Here is a 13,428-nt window from a genome sequence, read left to right as displayed (position 1 = left end):
AAGAATAAATCTTGACACGATAGCCCCAATCCAGCGTTTTGCTTCTCCTCCTTGGCAATTGGTGAAGCCAGAGGTAGACCTTACTTTAACTAAACTTCAGAAATCTATCACAAATCAACTTCTTTATCAACAAGACTTTAATGAATTAAGAAACACATATGATACTCACAAATCTTTTTTCACAGATGGATCCAAGGATGGTGACGCAGTTGCTAGTGCCACTATCTTTGGATCCAGAACAATATCATCAAGATTACCAGATGACAGCTCCATTTTTACAGCAGAAGCGAATGCCATTTTAACAGCTCTAATATATATACAAAAAACAATCTATATATCAACAATTCATAATTTTTTCAGATTCACTTTCGTGTCTTCAGACTATTTAAAATATGTCATGTAAGCATCCACTTATATTCCAAATCGTTGAATTACATAATGATCTTGCCACTGGCCAATACGACATCGTATTTTCTAGGTTACCGAGCCATGTTGGAATCATTGGTAACACAATGGCCGATGCTGCTGCTGCAAAAGCAGCACTCAACAAATCTGTGACACCACTTCTAATCCCATCTAGTGAGATCTAATGCAAAAGAAGTGGGACACCCAGGTGGGTATGAATAAGTTACATGTAATTAAACCAACTATCGGTTATACCTACTTGGGCTGTCAGTCCAGATTTGAAGGTCATAATGCGAAGATGTACATGTCATATTGGCCATAGCAGGTACACACAGGAATATTTATTGAAAGGTGAGGATCCTCCATATTTTATCCCTTATGATGAAAGAATCAGTGTCAAGCATGTCCTGCTTGACTGCATTAATTTTTTCCATCACAAGGGATAAATATTTCAAAGTTTCATGTATCAAGGATCTTTTTTATCAGGTAAATAGTCATTTAATTATTGTTTTTTTAAAGGAAATCGAATTAATTCATAAATTTTGATTGTTATATTTTGTAAATAAATAAATAACTTTTATAATTGGTAGAATTAATCAATAACTGAGATTGTTAGTGGCTATATCCTCGAAAGGGGTTAAAGTAGAGTAAAATTATTGTCCCCCTGAGAGGGTATGTAAGACCACGTCTTTCAAAGTATGTTTATTGTTTCCCTTTTTTAATCGTAATATATATGTTTGTTTAATCTGGCTAAATTTGTCATTAATCGCCAACGGCGGAAGGGATGATGTAAATCCGGCTGGGCACGATGCAGGTAGCAAAAGTACTGTAAGTTCCCATGGACCCTAGCATGGTGCTATACCTTCAACTGCTGGCGATCTATAGCCCATTTTTATATTGTACCGTTATATATAGTGATATCTTTTTTATAGTTGTATGCTAGTTTTAAATAAACTGACGTCCAAAAGAAACTTTACCAACTGAAAATATAAATTTCAGACAAAGTATTTTTTTTTTTTTTTCAATGAAGTCAATGAAACACATAACCTAAATACAACAATAGTGTATGCAGAAAATGTTATTCGTCTGTTACATGTTTGCGAGATAACACGCGAAAAAGTGAAAAACACGTGCACCACGGACAACTGCAAATGTATGTGCGGGTAAGGGTATAAAACGATTGCAACGGCAAGTCAGACATCCACAGTGATAAAAAAACACACAAAAGAAATGCCACGACTCACAGTCGAACAACGTGAACGAGCCTTGGGTATGGTACAGATGAGGCCACCCACTCCCATATTGCACGAACCTTCGGTTGCTCCCGCGTTGCCGTTACCAACTTGATGCAACGTTACAGACAGACAGGGCGGACCCCTGACCACGCCCCATGATGACCGGTACTTGCGTACCTTGCACCTCCGAAATCGCTTCCTGACAGTGACGTCATCGGCGACAAATGCCTTATGTCACGGGGTTAGTCGACAAACAGTGGCCAGGAGACTCAGGGCTCATGGAATCAGGGCTTTTAGACCATACAGAGGACAGCTATTGACAGCGCAACATCGTCGTCTGCGATTGAGATGGGCCTGGACTGTACAACGTTGGCAACGATGTGACTGGCAGAGGATTGTCTTCACTGACGAAAGCCGATTCTGTATGTTTAAGGCTGATGGAAGACAACGTGTTTACCGCCGAAGGGGTGAACGAACGGCGGCGTGTTGCGTGCAGGAGGTCGTACCATATGGTGGAGGGAGTGTCATGATGTGGGGAGGGATCTGTGGGCATGAGAGGACACCGCTGGTCATCGTTGACGGAAACTTGACAGCTCAGCGGTACATGGATAACATTCTTCGTCAAGTTGTCCAACCATTTCTCCAATAGCAGCCACTTGGTGTCATTTATCAGCAAGACAACGCTAGAGCCCATACAGCCAGAATTGTCACTAACTTCCTCGCAGCCAACAACGTCAACGTCCTGCCGTGGCCTGCACGCCTTCCCGACATGTCCCCCATAGAACACCTCTGGGACTTGATGGATCGTCGTGTTCGACAACGACCACACTCTCCAGCCAACCGGCAAGAACTGATCTTGGCCCTCCAAGAAGAATGGCGTCAAATCCCTCGTGACCTCATCAGCCGACTGACTTTTTCTGTGCGTCGAGTGAGTGAGTGAGTGAGTGAGTATGGTTTTACGCCGCTTATAGCAATATTCCAGCTAATATTCGGGGTTCGCCAGAAATGGGCTTCACACATTATACCCATGTCGGGAATCGAACCCGGGTCTTCAGCGTGACGAGCTAACGTTTTAACCACTAGGCTAAACGACTGCCCCTCTGTGCGTCGAAGAGTTTTTGCGTGTATTGAGGCATTTGGTGGTCACACACGCCAATAATGATTTGTTATTGAACGTGAGCGATTCTTTATGTACTCTGCCTATTGTCCATGATTCTGAAAGCTAGAGTTTTGTACCACACCCAACTTTGGAGGGCTCTGACGTCATTCTCGCGGTATGACTGTCATTTTCAGTGTTGATTATGTTGATATATTGATCTTCACAATACACTTTACTTCATGCATGTATGATTTCAAACTCTGGTAAAGTTTCTTTTGGACGTCAGTTTATTAATCTGTGATATTCTAGTAATTTTACTGTCCATCGATGACAGGTTTAAATTTAGTTACAATATATGTCTTTAAAAGTATAATTTCTTGTCACGATATGGCTGTAATATTGCCGATGTGACGTAAAGCTTTAACTCACTCACTCACTCACTTATTGGTGCGGGTTGTCGCCAGGGGTATTTTCTTGCAGATGGATAAAATTCTCGCCATGGGTCTTAAAGATCTAAACTATCAATTGTCTCCAAAAGTTCTTTTCTTGCTTTGATGTGGTTAATATGTTTATAATTACAAGTATCTTTATCCTTATCAATTATTAAATTCCAATTACCACATGTAATGATTCTTTCTCCTGTTAATTCTACTGCTAGTTCCTTTATTTTTTTAATAAATTCTGGTTTGCCCGAATTTTGTCCATATAAGTATATATTGTATCATCAATACTAGCATCTAATGCCACAAAGTTACCTTCATCTTTATCTATAATTGAATGCATAACGTTGAATTCAGAATTGTTATTAAAAAATAGCTGTACCCCTTGCATTGCTTTTAAAAGGACAAATAGAACATTCTTTATAACCCCATTGTTGTTTAATCATTTGTTCTTAATCAACTGTGAAATGTACATCTTGTTGACAGTTAATCTGGGATTTTTTATTTTTAAAAAAAGTAAATACTTGTTTCCTTTTAAAAGTATTTTAAAGCCTTGAGTGATACAATCTTAGATATCCCCTTTTTGTATTTTGTCATAAATCTATATTTTGCCATAATAAATAAGTATAGTTTTGTGTCTGTTATGTAGATCTATTTTTGCACGATGCAGGTTTCACACGTCTTCTTCACTTTATTCAGTACTTGTAGGCCAAGTACTTGTAGTCTTGCGATGACAGTAGTGTATTAAACTTCAGAATATTTCGAAAGATGTAAAATTAGAGATTTTATGTAACTTTGCTTAAGATGTCTATAAGCTTGACAAATTAATAAAAAGGGATATTCATTTTCGATATGGTTTAAGTTACAAACTTTACATTTTCTAAATTCACGAGGAATATTAAATGTCGTCCATGTTCAATTTGTAAATTGTGAGAACTAAGCCGAAAACGAGTAAATGTTGTTCTGAATTTATTTACTGTAATACTACTCAAATAGTCCTCACATAAAATGGATGTTTTAAACTGTGCATAAGCCATTTTGGGACTTTCAGATAAATGACTATGCCAAACCTTCAGAAAAGTTGTCTTTTAACCGTTGACGTAACATATTTGAAAATACGGTTTTATTACCACATGCTTGAAAGAACCAGACATCACCAAATCCTAATCTACAAATAACAGTTTTAAGTCTCGTTACCTAATTTACGTGGCCTTGTTCATCGTACAAGCGCAACATATTGTAACATTTTTGGGGTAAGCGGGATTCCTGCATATTTGAAAGAGACAGCCAATATTTGACACATCCAAGACATTTAGCAACCGGATAGAGTATCTACCACACTCGCCTAACGTTAACACCCCATTATTTGGTCCCCATTTGGTCCATATAAGTTAATCATTGTATATGTTTTATCATCAATACTAACATCTAATGCCACAAAGTTACCTTCATCTTTATCTATAATTGAATGCATAACGTTGAATTCAGAATTGTTATTAAAAAATAGCTGTACCCCTTGCATTGCTTTTAAAAGGACAAATAGAACATTCTTTATAACCTCATTGCTGTTTAATCATTTGTTCTTGATCAACTGTGAAATGTACATCTTGTTGACAGTTAATCTGGGATTTTTTATTTTTCAAAAAAGTAAATACTTGTTTCCTTTTAAAAGTATGTTTTAAGCCTTGAGTGATACTATCTTAAATATCCCCTTTTTGTATTTTGTCATAAATCTATATTTTGCCATAATAAATAAGTATAGTTTTGTGTCTGTTATGTAGATCTATTTTTTGCACGATGCAGGTTTATTGTTTTATGTTTTCCAATGTAACCCAGAGAATTAGTCAGAAATGCAGCTAACTACCGTTGTCGTTTTGTGTGACTTTCCGTCAGTCATGGTGTCCCTCAGGACGAAAACTTTTACGATTCCTGTTGAATTTACTTGATCATTGTGATGTATATATTTTTAATTCCACTATTAGTGCTACGATACTCTTCCCATGAATAGGCTCACACTCGTGAGACAATGTATGCAATATCAGATGAATGGATATCTCTAATATGACAAAATGCTACACAGTGTAACATCTGAATTTTGCTTTGTTTACATTTCAAAAAGTGCAGTTTTCCGAGAACAGAGTTCGTTTCCACACCTAATTTATTTCGTTTGATTTCATCTGGATAATTTGTATTGGTGACAAAGACCATTTGCCTTTTGATTCTTATATGTATGAGGATTTCAGGGATGCATGTATCGCGGCTGACTTTGAAATATACGTGACCTTATACGGAACTCTTAATAAAAATCGGCACCTGAAACGTGATTTTGTAAACCCTATCCAATATGTCGGAACAGACACCTCGGCGTTTGTGTATGCATATTTTCCAAAACATTCTAAACGATTCTAGGCGACGTTTCAAAATGATCATTATTGATTAAATGACAAACAGATACCCATGATCACTAATATGCTATTTCAATTCTTCGAGTAAATATCCGATATTTAGATTTATTAAACAATGAGTAAATAACGCCGTGAATGGTGATTTAGTTATGTGTCAAAAATGGCCAGATTTAAGATATACTGAATTTACATGGGTCACTTTCAGTAATCTTGCTCTGCCTAAAATGACAGCGAACGATATCATACAAGAGGGAATTGCCCACAGAATTCAAAACAGTGAAGTGCATCAGTGTGCGTAGTTTATTTTAAATTTTATTCGAATGGTTGAATGGAATGGTAAGAATACAAGGGTAAGAATGACAAATCGGATCCCCGAAACTATAGAGGTATAACCTTAACTTCATGCATTGGAAAGCTGTTTGAAAAACTAATTGTTAAGCGCATTGAACTAAAAATGATAAAGACAAATCCTGATTTCCCTGACAAGCTCCAGTTCGGCTTTAGGAAAGAAAATGGGATAATAATGTCCGTTTTTACCCTTATTGAAAGTGTTCAATTTTACATACAGCGAGATTCTACAGTATATGCTGCTTTCTTAGACAATGAAAAGGCTTTCGACAGAATATGGCAGGACGGCCTTGTTTATAAATTACACCAAATGGGTGTATAGCTATACAAATAGCCATGCTTTTGTTAGATATATACCATGTAAGACAAGGTGTCGGACAAGAAAGAGTTCTCTCTGCTTGGTTCTTTTTAGTCTTTATTAATGACCTTATAACAGCCCTTAGACAAGCAAATAGTGGTATTTGTGTATTTGGTCTAGATATTCCAACTGTTTTGCTTGCAGACGACACAACTCTTTATAGCACCTCACCACGAGGGCTACAAAAGGCACTCTGTCATGTATGGTGGCATACTACTAACACATAACCTGTCATGTAAATCAAGTATTGAAAAATGTTGTCTAAAAATAGACAAAGTATTAATTCGCTAAAATCTGTGGGACTCAACAGTTCTGAGCTACTTCCAGCTACCAGTGTAAAATCTAAAGAATGATATTAAAAACTGTTTTTACGGCTGCGAACTGCTCTTTGATATTAAGGGTCAAAACATTAATGTCATTGAAAATACTTAACGCTATTTCGCACGAACTGTACAAGGACACGATAAAAGATCTCCATCAGAATCCACTATTGCTAATCTTGGGCTTTGGACGATGATCAGCTATATCGATAAGTGTAAACTTCAGCTGCTTGGCCGCTTATGTAACTTAACCTGTACCAATTTTGCTAAACATCTTTTTTGTGCATACATTGCAAATCCAACTAATCCTAAATCTGTATGTGGAGATCAGGTCTTAACAAGTATAACCTACGAAACAACCTTTGTACATATGTAAGCTGTGGTGTATTTCCTACAAAGAGAAACTGGAAGCATCTGGTAAATAAAAACATTTATAAATATGAAGAAAATATGTGGCGCAGAAAAGTTTCTGTCAATACAGGTCTTTCATGCTTCATGCTAATACACACAAAGCTTACTCACCATATATTATGGCAACTAGCATATCTGTACCCAGAACAGAGGTCAAGTTTAAAATTTTGTGTTAGAGTTTCATCACGAAACAAAACGTACAGGGACCGTTTATTGTGTAACAAGCATGCCTTTGATTATGATAATCACATCATATTACATTGTGAAGCTCTACTGCAGGAAAGAAATGAACTGTTTTCAACTTTTATTGATCGCTTGATGTTGAAACCTATGTCCAGTTGGAATTACAAGATGAAGAAGATATGTTGTCATTTTTCTTTGGTGCTGATACTCACTTCTCACAATGTATTGATATAGTTACATCGGAATCTGTTATACTGATATTTTCTGCTTATGTACTTACACTAAAGCCTTACCTTGACTATGTCATCTGATCAAACCGTACTGTGTGAATGGCATGACACTGGTGCTTCTGTCTTGTATTGTATATATGTACACGTAATATGAGTTTGTGTGAATACGTTTGATTAATTATGTTATAATCTTCGGATTAACTTCTGGAGGAAATAAAGAATCTCTCTCTCTCTCTCTCTCTCTCTCTCTCTCTCTCTCTCTCTCTCTCTCTCTCTCTCTCTCACTCACACACACACACACACACACACACACACAGAACAGTGAAGTGTATCATAGTTGTTTTTAATTTTTTTATTCGATGTGGCATCCAGGGGGTTTACACTCTAAAAATCCATAACGTTCAACACAGACGTAGGTGAACATTCGACTCAAGCACGAGCAACTTATCAATGGCAATCAGGAAAGTAGTCCGTCATGATCTGACGTCAGGTAAATATCATGGAGTAGCCAATCACTGGCCTGGAATTCGATCCCATACATAATGTATGTTTGATACCAGTTATCTCAAATGGGTTTATCAACCACAGAGGTCTTAAGAATTTTAATGGAATACAACTTTAAATCCAAGATTTTAAACCGTCAGCTTTTTGTCTTCAAGAAACATACCTAAAACACACTGATCTATTTGATATCCGTCAGTACAGTTCTTAACCTCGTGTTCCCCTCATGGTGATAAAGCTAATGAAGGTTCTTCTGTCCTCGTGAAGTCCCCACTCAACACTACTACACAAGCTGTTGATGTCCGTGTTACTTTGAATATAGTGTCTACATTATATTCACTGTATCTTCCACCTTCCTCAACTATCCGTCGATCAGATCTTTAGACTTTTGTACGATCAGCCCCCGAAGCCCTGTATCATCATGGACGATTTAAAACGGTCATAATCCCCTAAAGGGGAGGACTAATACAAATAATAAGGGAAAAGTCCTTGAAGATGTTATCTCAAACAATGATTAATGTATTTTTCATGATGGTAATAATACCTATGTGCATCCTGCAACTGGCACATACTCTGCCCTTGATCTTTCACTGACAGATTTCAAATGTTATATAAATGAATTCGAATGGTTGGTCCATGATAACCTTTGTGGAAGTGACCATTATCCAACAATATTTACAACTATCAATCTGACGAACCACCTTTAACAAGTGGAACTTTACAAAGGCCATCTTGTCTTTATTCCAAACATAATGTACAGAAATACTAAAACCTGACCGTTTCAGGAATGTTCCTGATCCTGTACAATATTTTTCAGATATATTAAATGCCATTGAAGACGAAAGCATTCCTCAGTCCTCTGTAAACCCTCATATATACTGAACCAAATTAAAAACTTCACAATCCTAAAATTTTAACATTTTGACCAGTTATCATTGTGGGCCCTTATTGTGTATTCAAACAGTAATGGCCACGTATTGTCTTCAGATAACACCCGTTTTTTGTGCAGGTGAATCGATCAAAATCATGTGCACAGCACTATAGTGGCAAAAGTGGTTTTTCACGTGCAACTGGTCACGTGGCCATAATACCGCACGTGTTTTCAAAAACAAAAAAAGAAAAACACAAGAAAACAAAAGTCTTTACGGCCATTTGTCATGCCACGCCTTTCAAATGTGCAACGTGAACGTGCCATCGGCATGTTGCAGATGGCAACGTCCGTAGCTGAAGTCACAAGGACGATGGGTTGTAGTCGACGGACTGTTTATGATTTACACACGCGTCTACAGCAAACGGGTACCATTGCTGATCGCCCTCGGCCAGGTCGACCACGTGTGACGTCATGATCACATGCAGAGGATCGTCAGATTGTCTTACGTCACCCCCGTAACCGATTTTTGACGGCTACATCAACCAGAAATGAACTGTTTAGGGGTAGACTGAGTGCGCAAACTGTTCGAAACCGGCTGAGAACTGCTCACCTTAAAGCACGACGGCCATACTGCGGGCCGATTCTGACTCAATTACACAGACGTCAACGTCAATTGTGGGCACAGCGACACTTACGATGGACTCAGAGAAATTGGAATCAAGTCGTCTTCAGTGATGATTCCCGATTTAATCTTCGATTTGCTGATGGTAGGTCGAGGGTGTGGAGGCGCCATCATGAACGTTACGCCCAGTGTTGTGTGCAGGAAGTTGACAGATTTCGAGGCGGAAGTGTCATGGTGTGGTGTACTTTCTGTGGCAATACACGTTCCTGGCTTCTTGTCATCCGTGGCTACCTCAACGCTGCTGCTTACCGCGACCAGGTCCTGGCACCAGAACTTCTACCTTTTTTGGCAGCACATGGACCCGGTTTGATCTTCTAACACGACAATGCCAGACCCCACACAGCAATTTTGACAAGGAATTTCCTTCAGAATGCGGGAGTCAACGTCATGGACTGGCCGTCAAGGTCTCCCGACCTCAATCCCATCGAACACGTCTGGGATGCTCTTGGCAGAAGTCTGTGCACTCTCCAGAACCAACCACAGAATTTGCAAGATCTTGGCACCATTTTGCAGCAACAATGGTCTTCGTCTTCCCAATCGTGTGTTCACAAGCATCACAAGGTCCCTGCGGAGGCGTTGTGTGGCAGTGGCCATACACGCTACTGAACTTGTGTGCCATCAGATTCTCGTGCTAGGGACTTATGTTTTAAACTGTTGATGTTATTACCGAATACCGTAGGTGCTTGGAACAAATTATGGTTACCACCATTAATTAAAATCCTTCTTTGGACATTAATGATTAAAAATTACCTTCTCTGATATATATTTGTCCGTTGTATATCATATATTGGGTTACTTTTAAAATGTGAAGTTTTTAATTTGACTCAGTATATGTTGCATTGGTAGTTCATTACGAAAAATAACAAGCTGCGGTTGTGTGTTGAGGTGACATTTATTCCGTGATTTTGATGTCAATCCCTCAATAAATCACCCCTGTGAATGACACCGGGATGTGTCTATAAACCAACATCTTTGGTATTGGATTATGACATTCCTGAGCTAAATGTAGTCTATGCCTTGTCTGTGCAAAGTTATAAGCAGAGTAAATAAAAAGTGTGCAAATGTCAGCTGAAGCTAGATAAATAGTAATCAGCTAGGGAGCTGAAAGCTATTGTATTCACAAGCTAGAGAGTTTGTGACAAAAGGACGGGAATAGACTAACCTGTCTGACCTGACTAAAAATGGTCTGACCGCTTGGACTCTTAACCCAAGCATATAAATTTTGTGCTACAATTAATGAAGATATATACAACTTCTTGAAATGTAAAGCTAAAACTGTATTCCTAAAACTATAAGCTAGGAAAATTGGAAGAAAGCTGAGAAATATTTCCGTCGACATCGCACAGTCTACACATTGAGACGTACCGTTAAACAAAATAAACGGCAATCCTGGAGGAACTATGTATCGAAAATTAACTCCCGCACACACATTTTCAAGCCATGGTACATGCTTCAAAAGATTTAGTGCAAATAATCCATATTTGGAGTTTACCATCTCAAAGATGGTAAGACACTATTAACAACTAAATCTGCAAATGCTCACAAGCTTGGTCAAACTTTGGCAACTTCCTCATTTTCAAACTATAATCCTCAATTTCAGAGGTTTCAAAAACAGCAGGAAAAGAAACAAGTAAATTTTTACTGTGGTAATGGTGAGGACTATAATGAAACATTTTCACTCCATGAGTTACAAACTGCCCTAGGGCAAGCTCATGATACTGCAGCAGGAGCCGACAACATTCACTATCAGCTCCTGAAACACTTGCCCGATTCATATTTAGAAACATTACATGATATATTTGTTGAAATATGGACAACCGGAAATGTCCCTCCTTCGAGGCGCAATGCTATTACGATACCTATGCCAAAGCCTGGACGGGATCATACAGATCCATTCAATTACCGACCAATATCATTAACTAGCTGTATTTGAAAAACCAAGGAGCGCATGGTCAACAACCGATTAGTCCGGTACATGGAGAGCAATAACCTCCTGAGTGACATCCAGCGCGGTTTCCGAAAAAAACAGAAGTACCATTGACCATTTGGTGCTTTCAGAATCATTTATAAAAAATTCAAGTGTCAACAAACAACATACTGTATCAATCTTTTCGACCGCGAGAAGGCATATGACACAACGTGGAAACATGGTATTTTAAAAGATTTGCCTGAATTCGGATTTCGGGGCAGATTACCTCAGGTCATATCTGATTGTTTAAACAACAGACAATTTCAAGTAGGAGTGGGCTGTACCTTGTCTGATCATTTTGCTCAAGATCAGGGTGTCACTCAAAGCAGCATACTATAAGTCGCACATTTCAGCATCAATATTAATAGTCTTACTAATGTATAAAACAATTGCGGTGATGGTTAACTTTTTGGACGATTTCAAATTTCTTGTCGTGGTAAGAATATGATGTTGGTTTGTTTGTTGTTTAACGCCGCACTCAGCAATATGACGGCGGTCTGTAAATAATCGAGTCTTGACCAGACAATCCAGTGATTGATATCATGAGCAATGGGAAACGATGACATGCAGCGAGCCTGACACCCCGATCCCGTCAGTCGCCTCTTACGACAAGCATAGTCTCCTTTTACAGCAAGTATGGGCTGCTGAAGACCTATTCTACCCCAGGTCTTCACGGGTCGGTAACAATATGAATACAATAGAAAGACAGCTACAGCTCTGTTTTAACAAAATTTAAAAATTGGCCAATGGGCTCTACCTTGTCTGATCATTTCGACCAAGGCCAGAGCGTCCCTTAAGGCACAGTATTATCAGTCAGACTTTTCAGAATCAAAATTAATAGTGTCACTAAAGTATTAAATAATAACGTTGATGGTTCACTTTTGGTGGACGATTTCAACATTTCTTGTCGTCGAAATAATATGCATACAATAGAAAGACAGCTACAGCTCTGTCTTAACAAAATTTAAAAATTGGCCAACGAAAATGGCTTCATATTTTCTTAATCCAAAACAAACTGTATTCACTTTTGTCGTAAATATAAACCTCACATGGATCCAAATTTATTTTTAGATGGGACTTCTATCAAGGTAGTGGAGGCCAAATTCCTGGGCCTCATATTTGACCGTCATCTCACATTCTTGCCACACATCAAATATCTTAAGGCAAAGTACCTGAAAGCTCTCGACTTGTTAAAGGTCGTTTCAACTTCCTAGTTGGGAAGGGATAAGACAACCGTCCTTCACTTGTACAGATAGTTAATATGCTCCAAACTAGACCATTGTCCATGGTGGAGCCTTGTGGTGAGTTTGTATGTTGAGGCTGATAAACCTTCACTCGAACATGATGACTGTGTTGATTTTTCCATCACAAGGGATAAATATTTCAAATCATCAATGACGGATCTTTTTAATAGAATCAATTCTCATTTTCTTATAGGCTTTTTAAAAGAAATTGAACTTATTGATAAATTTTGAATTGTGTAAATAGCTAAAAAAAATTATTTGTAATGTATAATATGTAACTTAGATTGTTAGTGGCTATATCCTCAAAGGGGGTTGAAGTAGCGTAAAATTATTGTCCCCCTGAGAGGATATGTAAGACCACATCATTCAAAGTGCATTTATTCTTACATCGGTTTTCAACGTAGTATATTTGTTTATTTTAACTGTTGGCTTAATTGCATCCCATCACCAGCAGCTGAAGTGTTAGTGTAAATCCTGCTGGGGAGCCGTGCAGGTAGCAAAAGTAATGTAAGTCCCCACGGTCCCTAGTGAGGTGGCCTAACTTTGGTTGCTGGTGATCTATAGTCCATTTTTGTATTGTATTGTTGATTGAAAATGTATTCTTTTTACTGTTCTCAACTAGTTTTAAAATCGAAACTGTGATACTCTAGTTATCTTACTGTCCATCGTTGACAGCTTTTAAATTAAATCAAAATATAACTATTATAACTGTTTCGTCACAATATGG

At 38.2% G+C, this 13,428-nt stretch overlaps 1 protein-coding gene across 7 annotated transcripts in view; it reads left to right on the top strand.

The window, feature by feature from the left end:
* Positions 1–13,428, top strand: part of LOC139450440 (glycine receptor subunit alpha-2-like) — a 302,790-nt gene that overhangs the window by 257,166 nt on the left and 32,196 nt on the right. For 2 of the 7 annotated variants that reach the window (XR_011652225.1, XR_011652226.1), the window contains exon 8: positions 479–613. The exons of the other annotated variants lie outside the window; for them this stretch is intronic. The gene's annotated coding sequence lies outside the window, so the exon portion shown is untranslated. The remainder of the gene's footprint in view (positions 1–478; positions 614–13,428) is intronic. 7 annotated transcript variants of the gene reach the window in all.

The sequence above is a fragment of the Haliotis cracherodii genome, unplaced genomic scaffold (assembly GCF_022045235.1).
Source record: "Haliotis cracherodii isolate W230 unplaced genomic scaffold, xgHalCrac1.p SCAF_8, whole genome shotgun sequence".
NCBI lineage: Eukaryota > Metazoa > Mollusca > Gastropoda > Lepetellida > Haliotidae > Haliotis > Haliotis cracherodii.
This window is presented reverse-complemented; position numbering and strand designations above follow the sequence as displayed.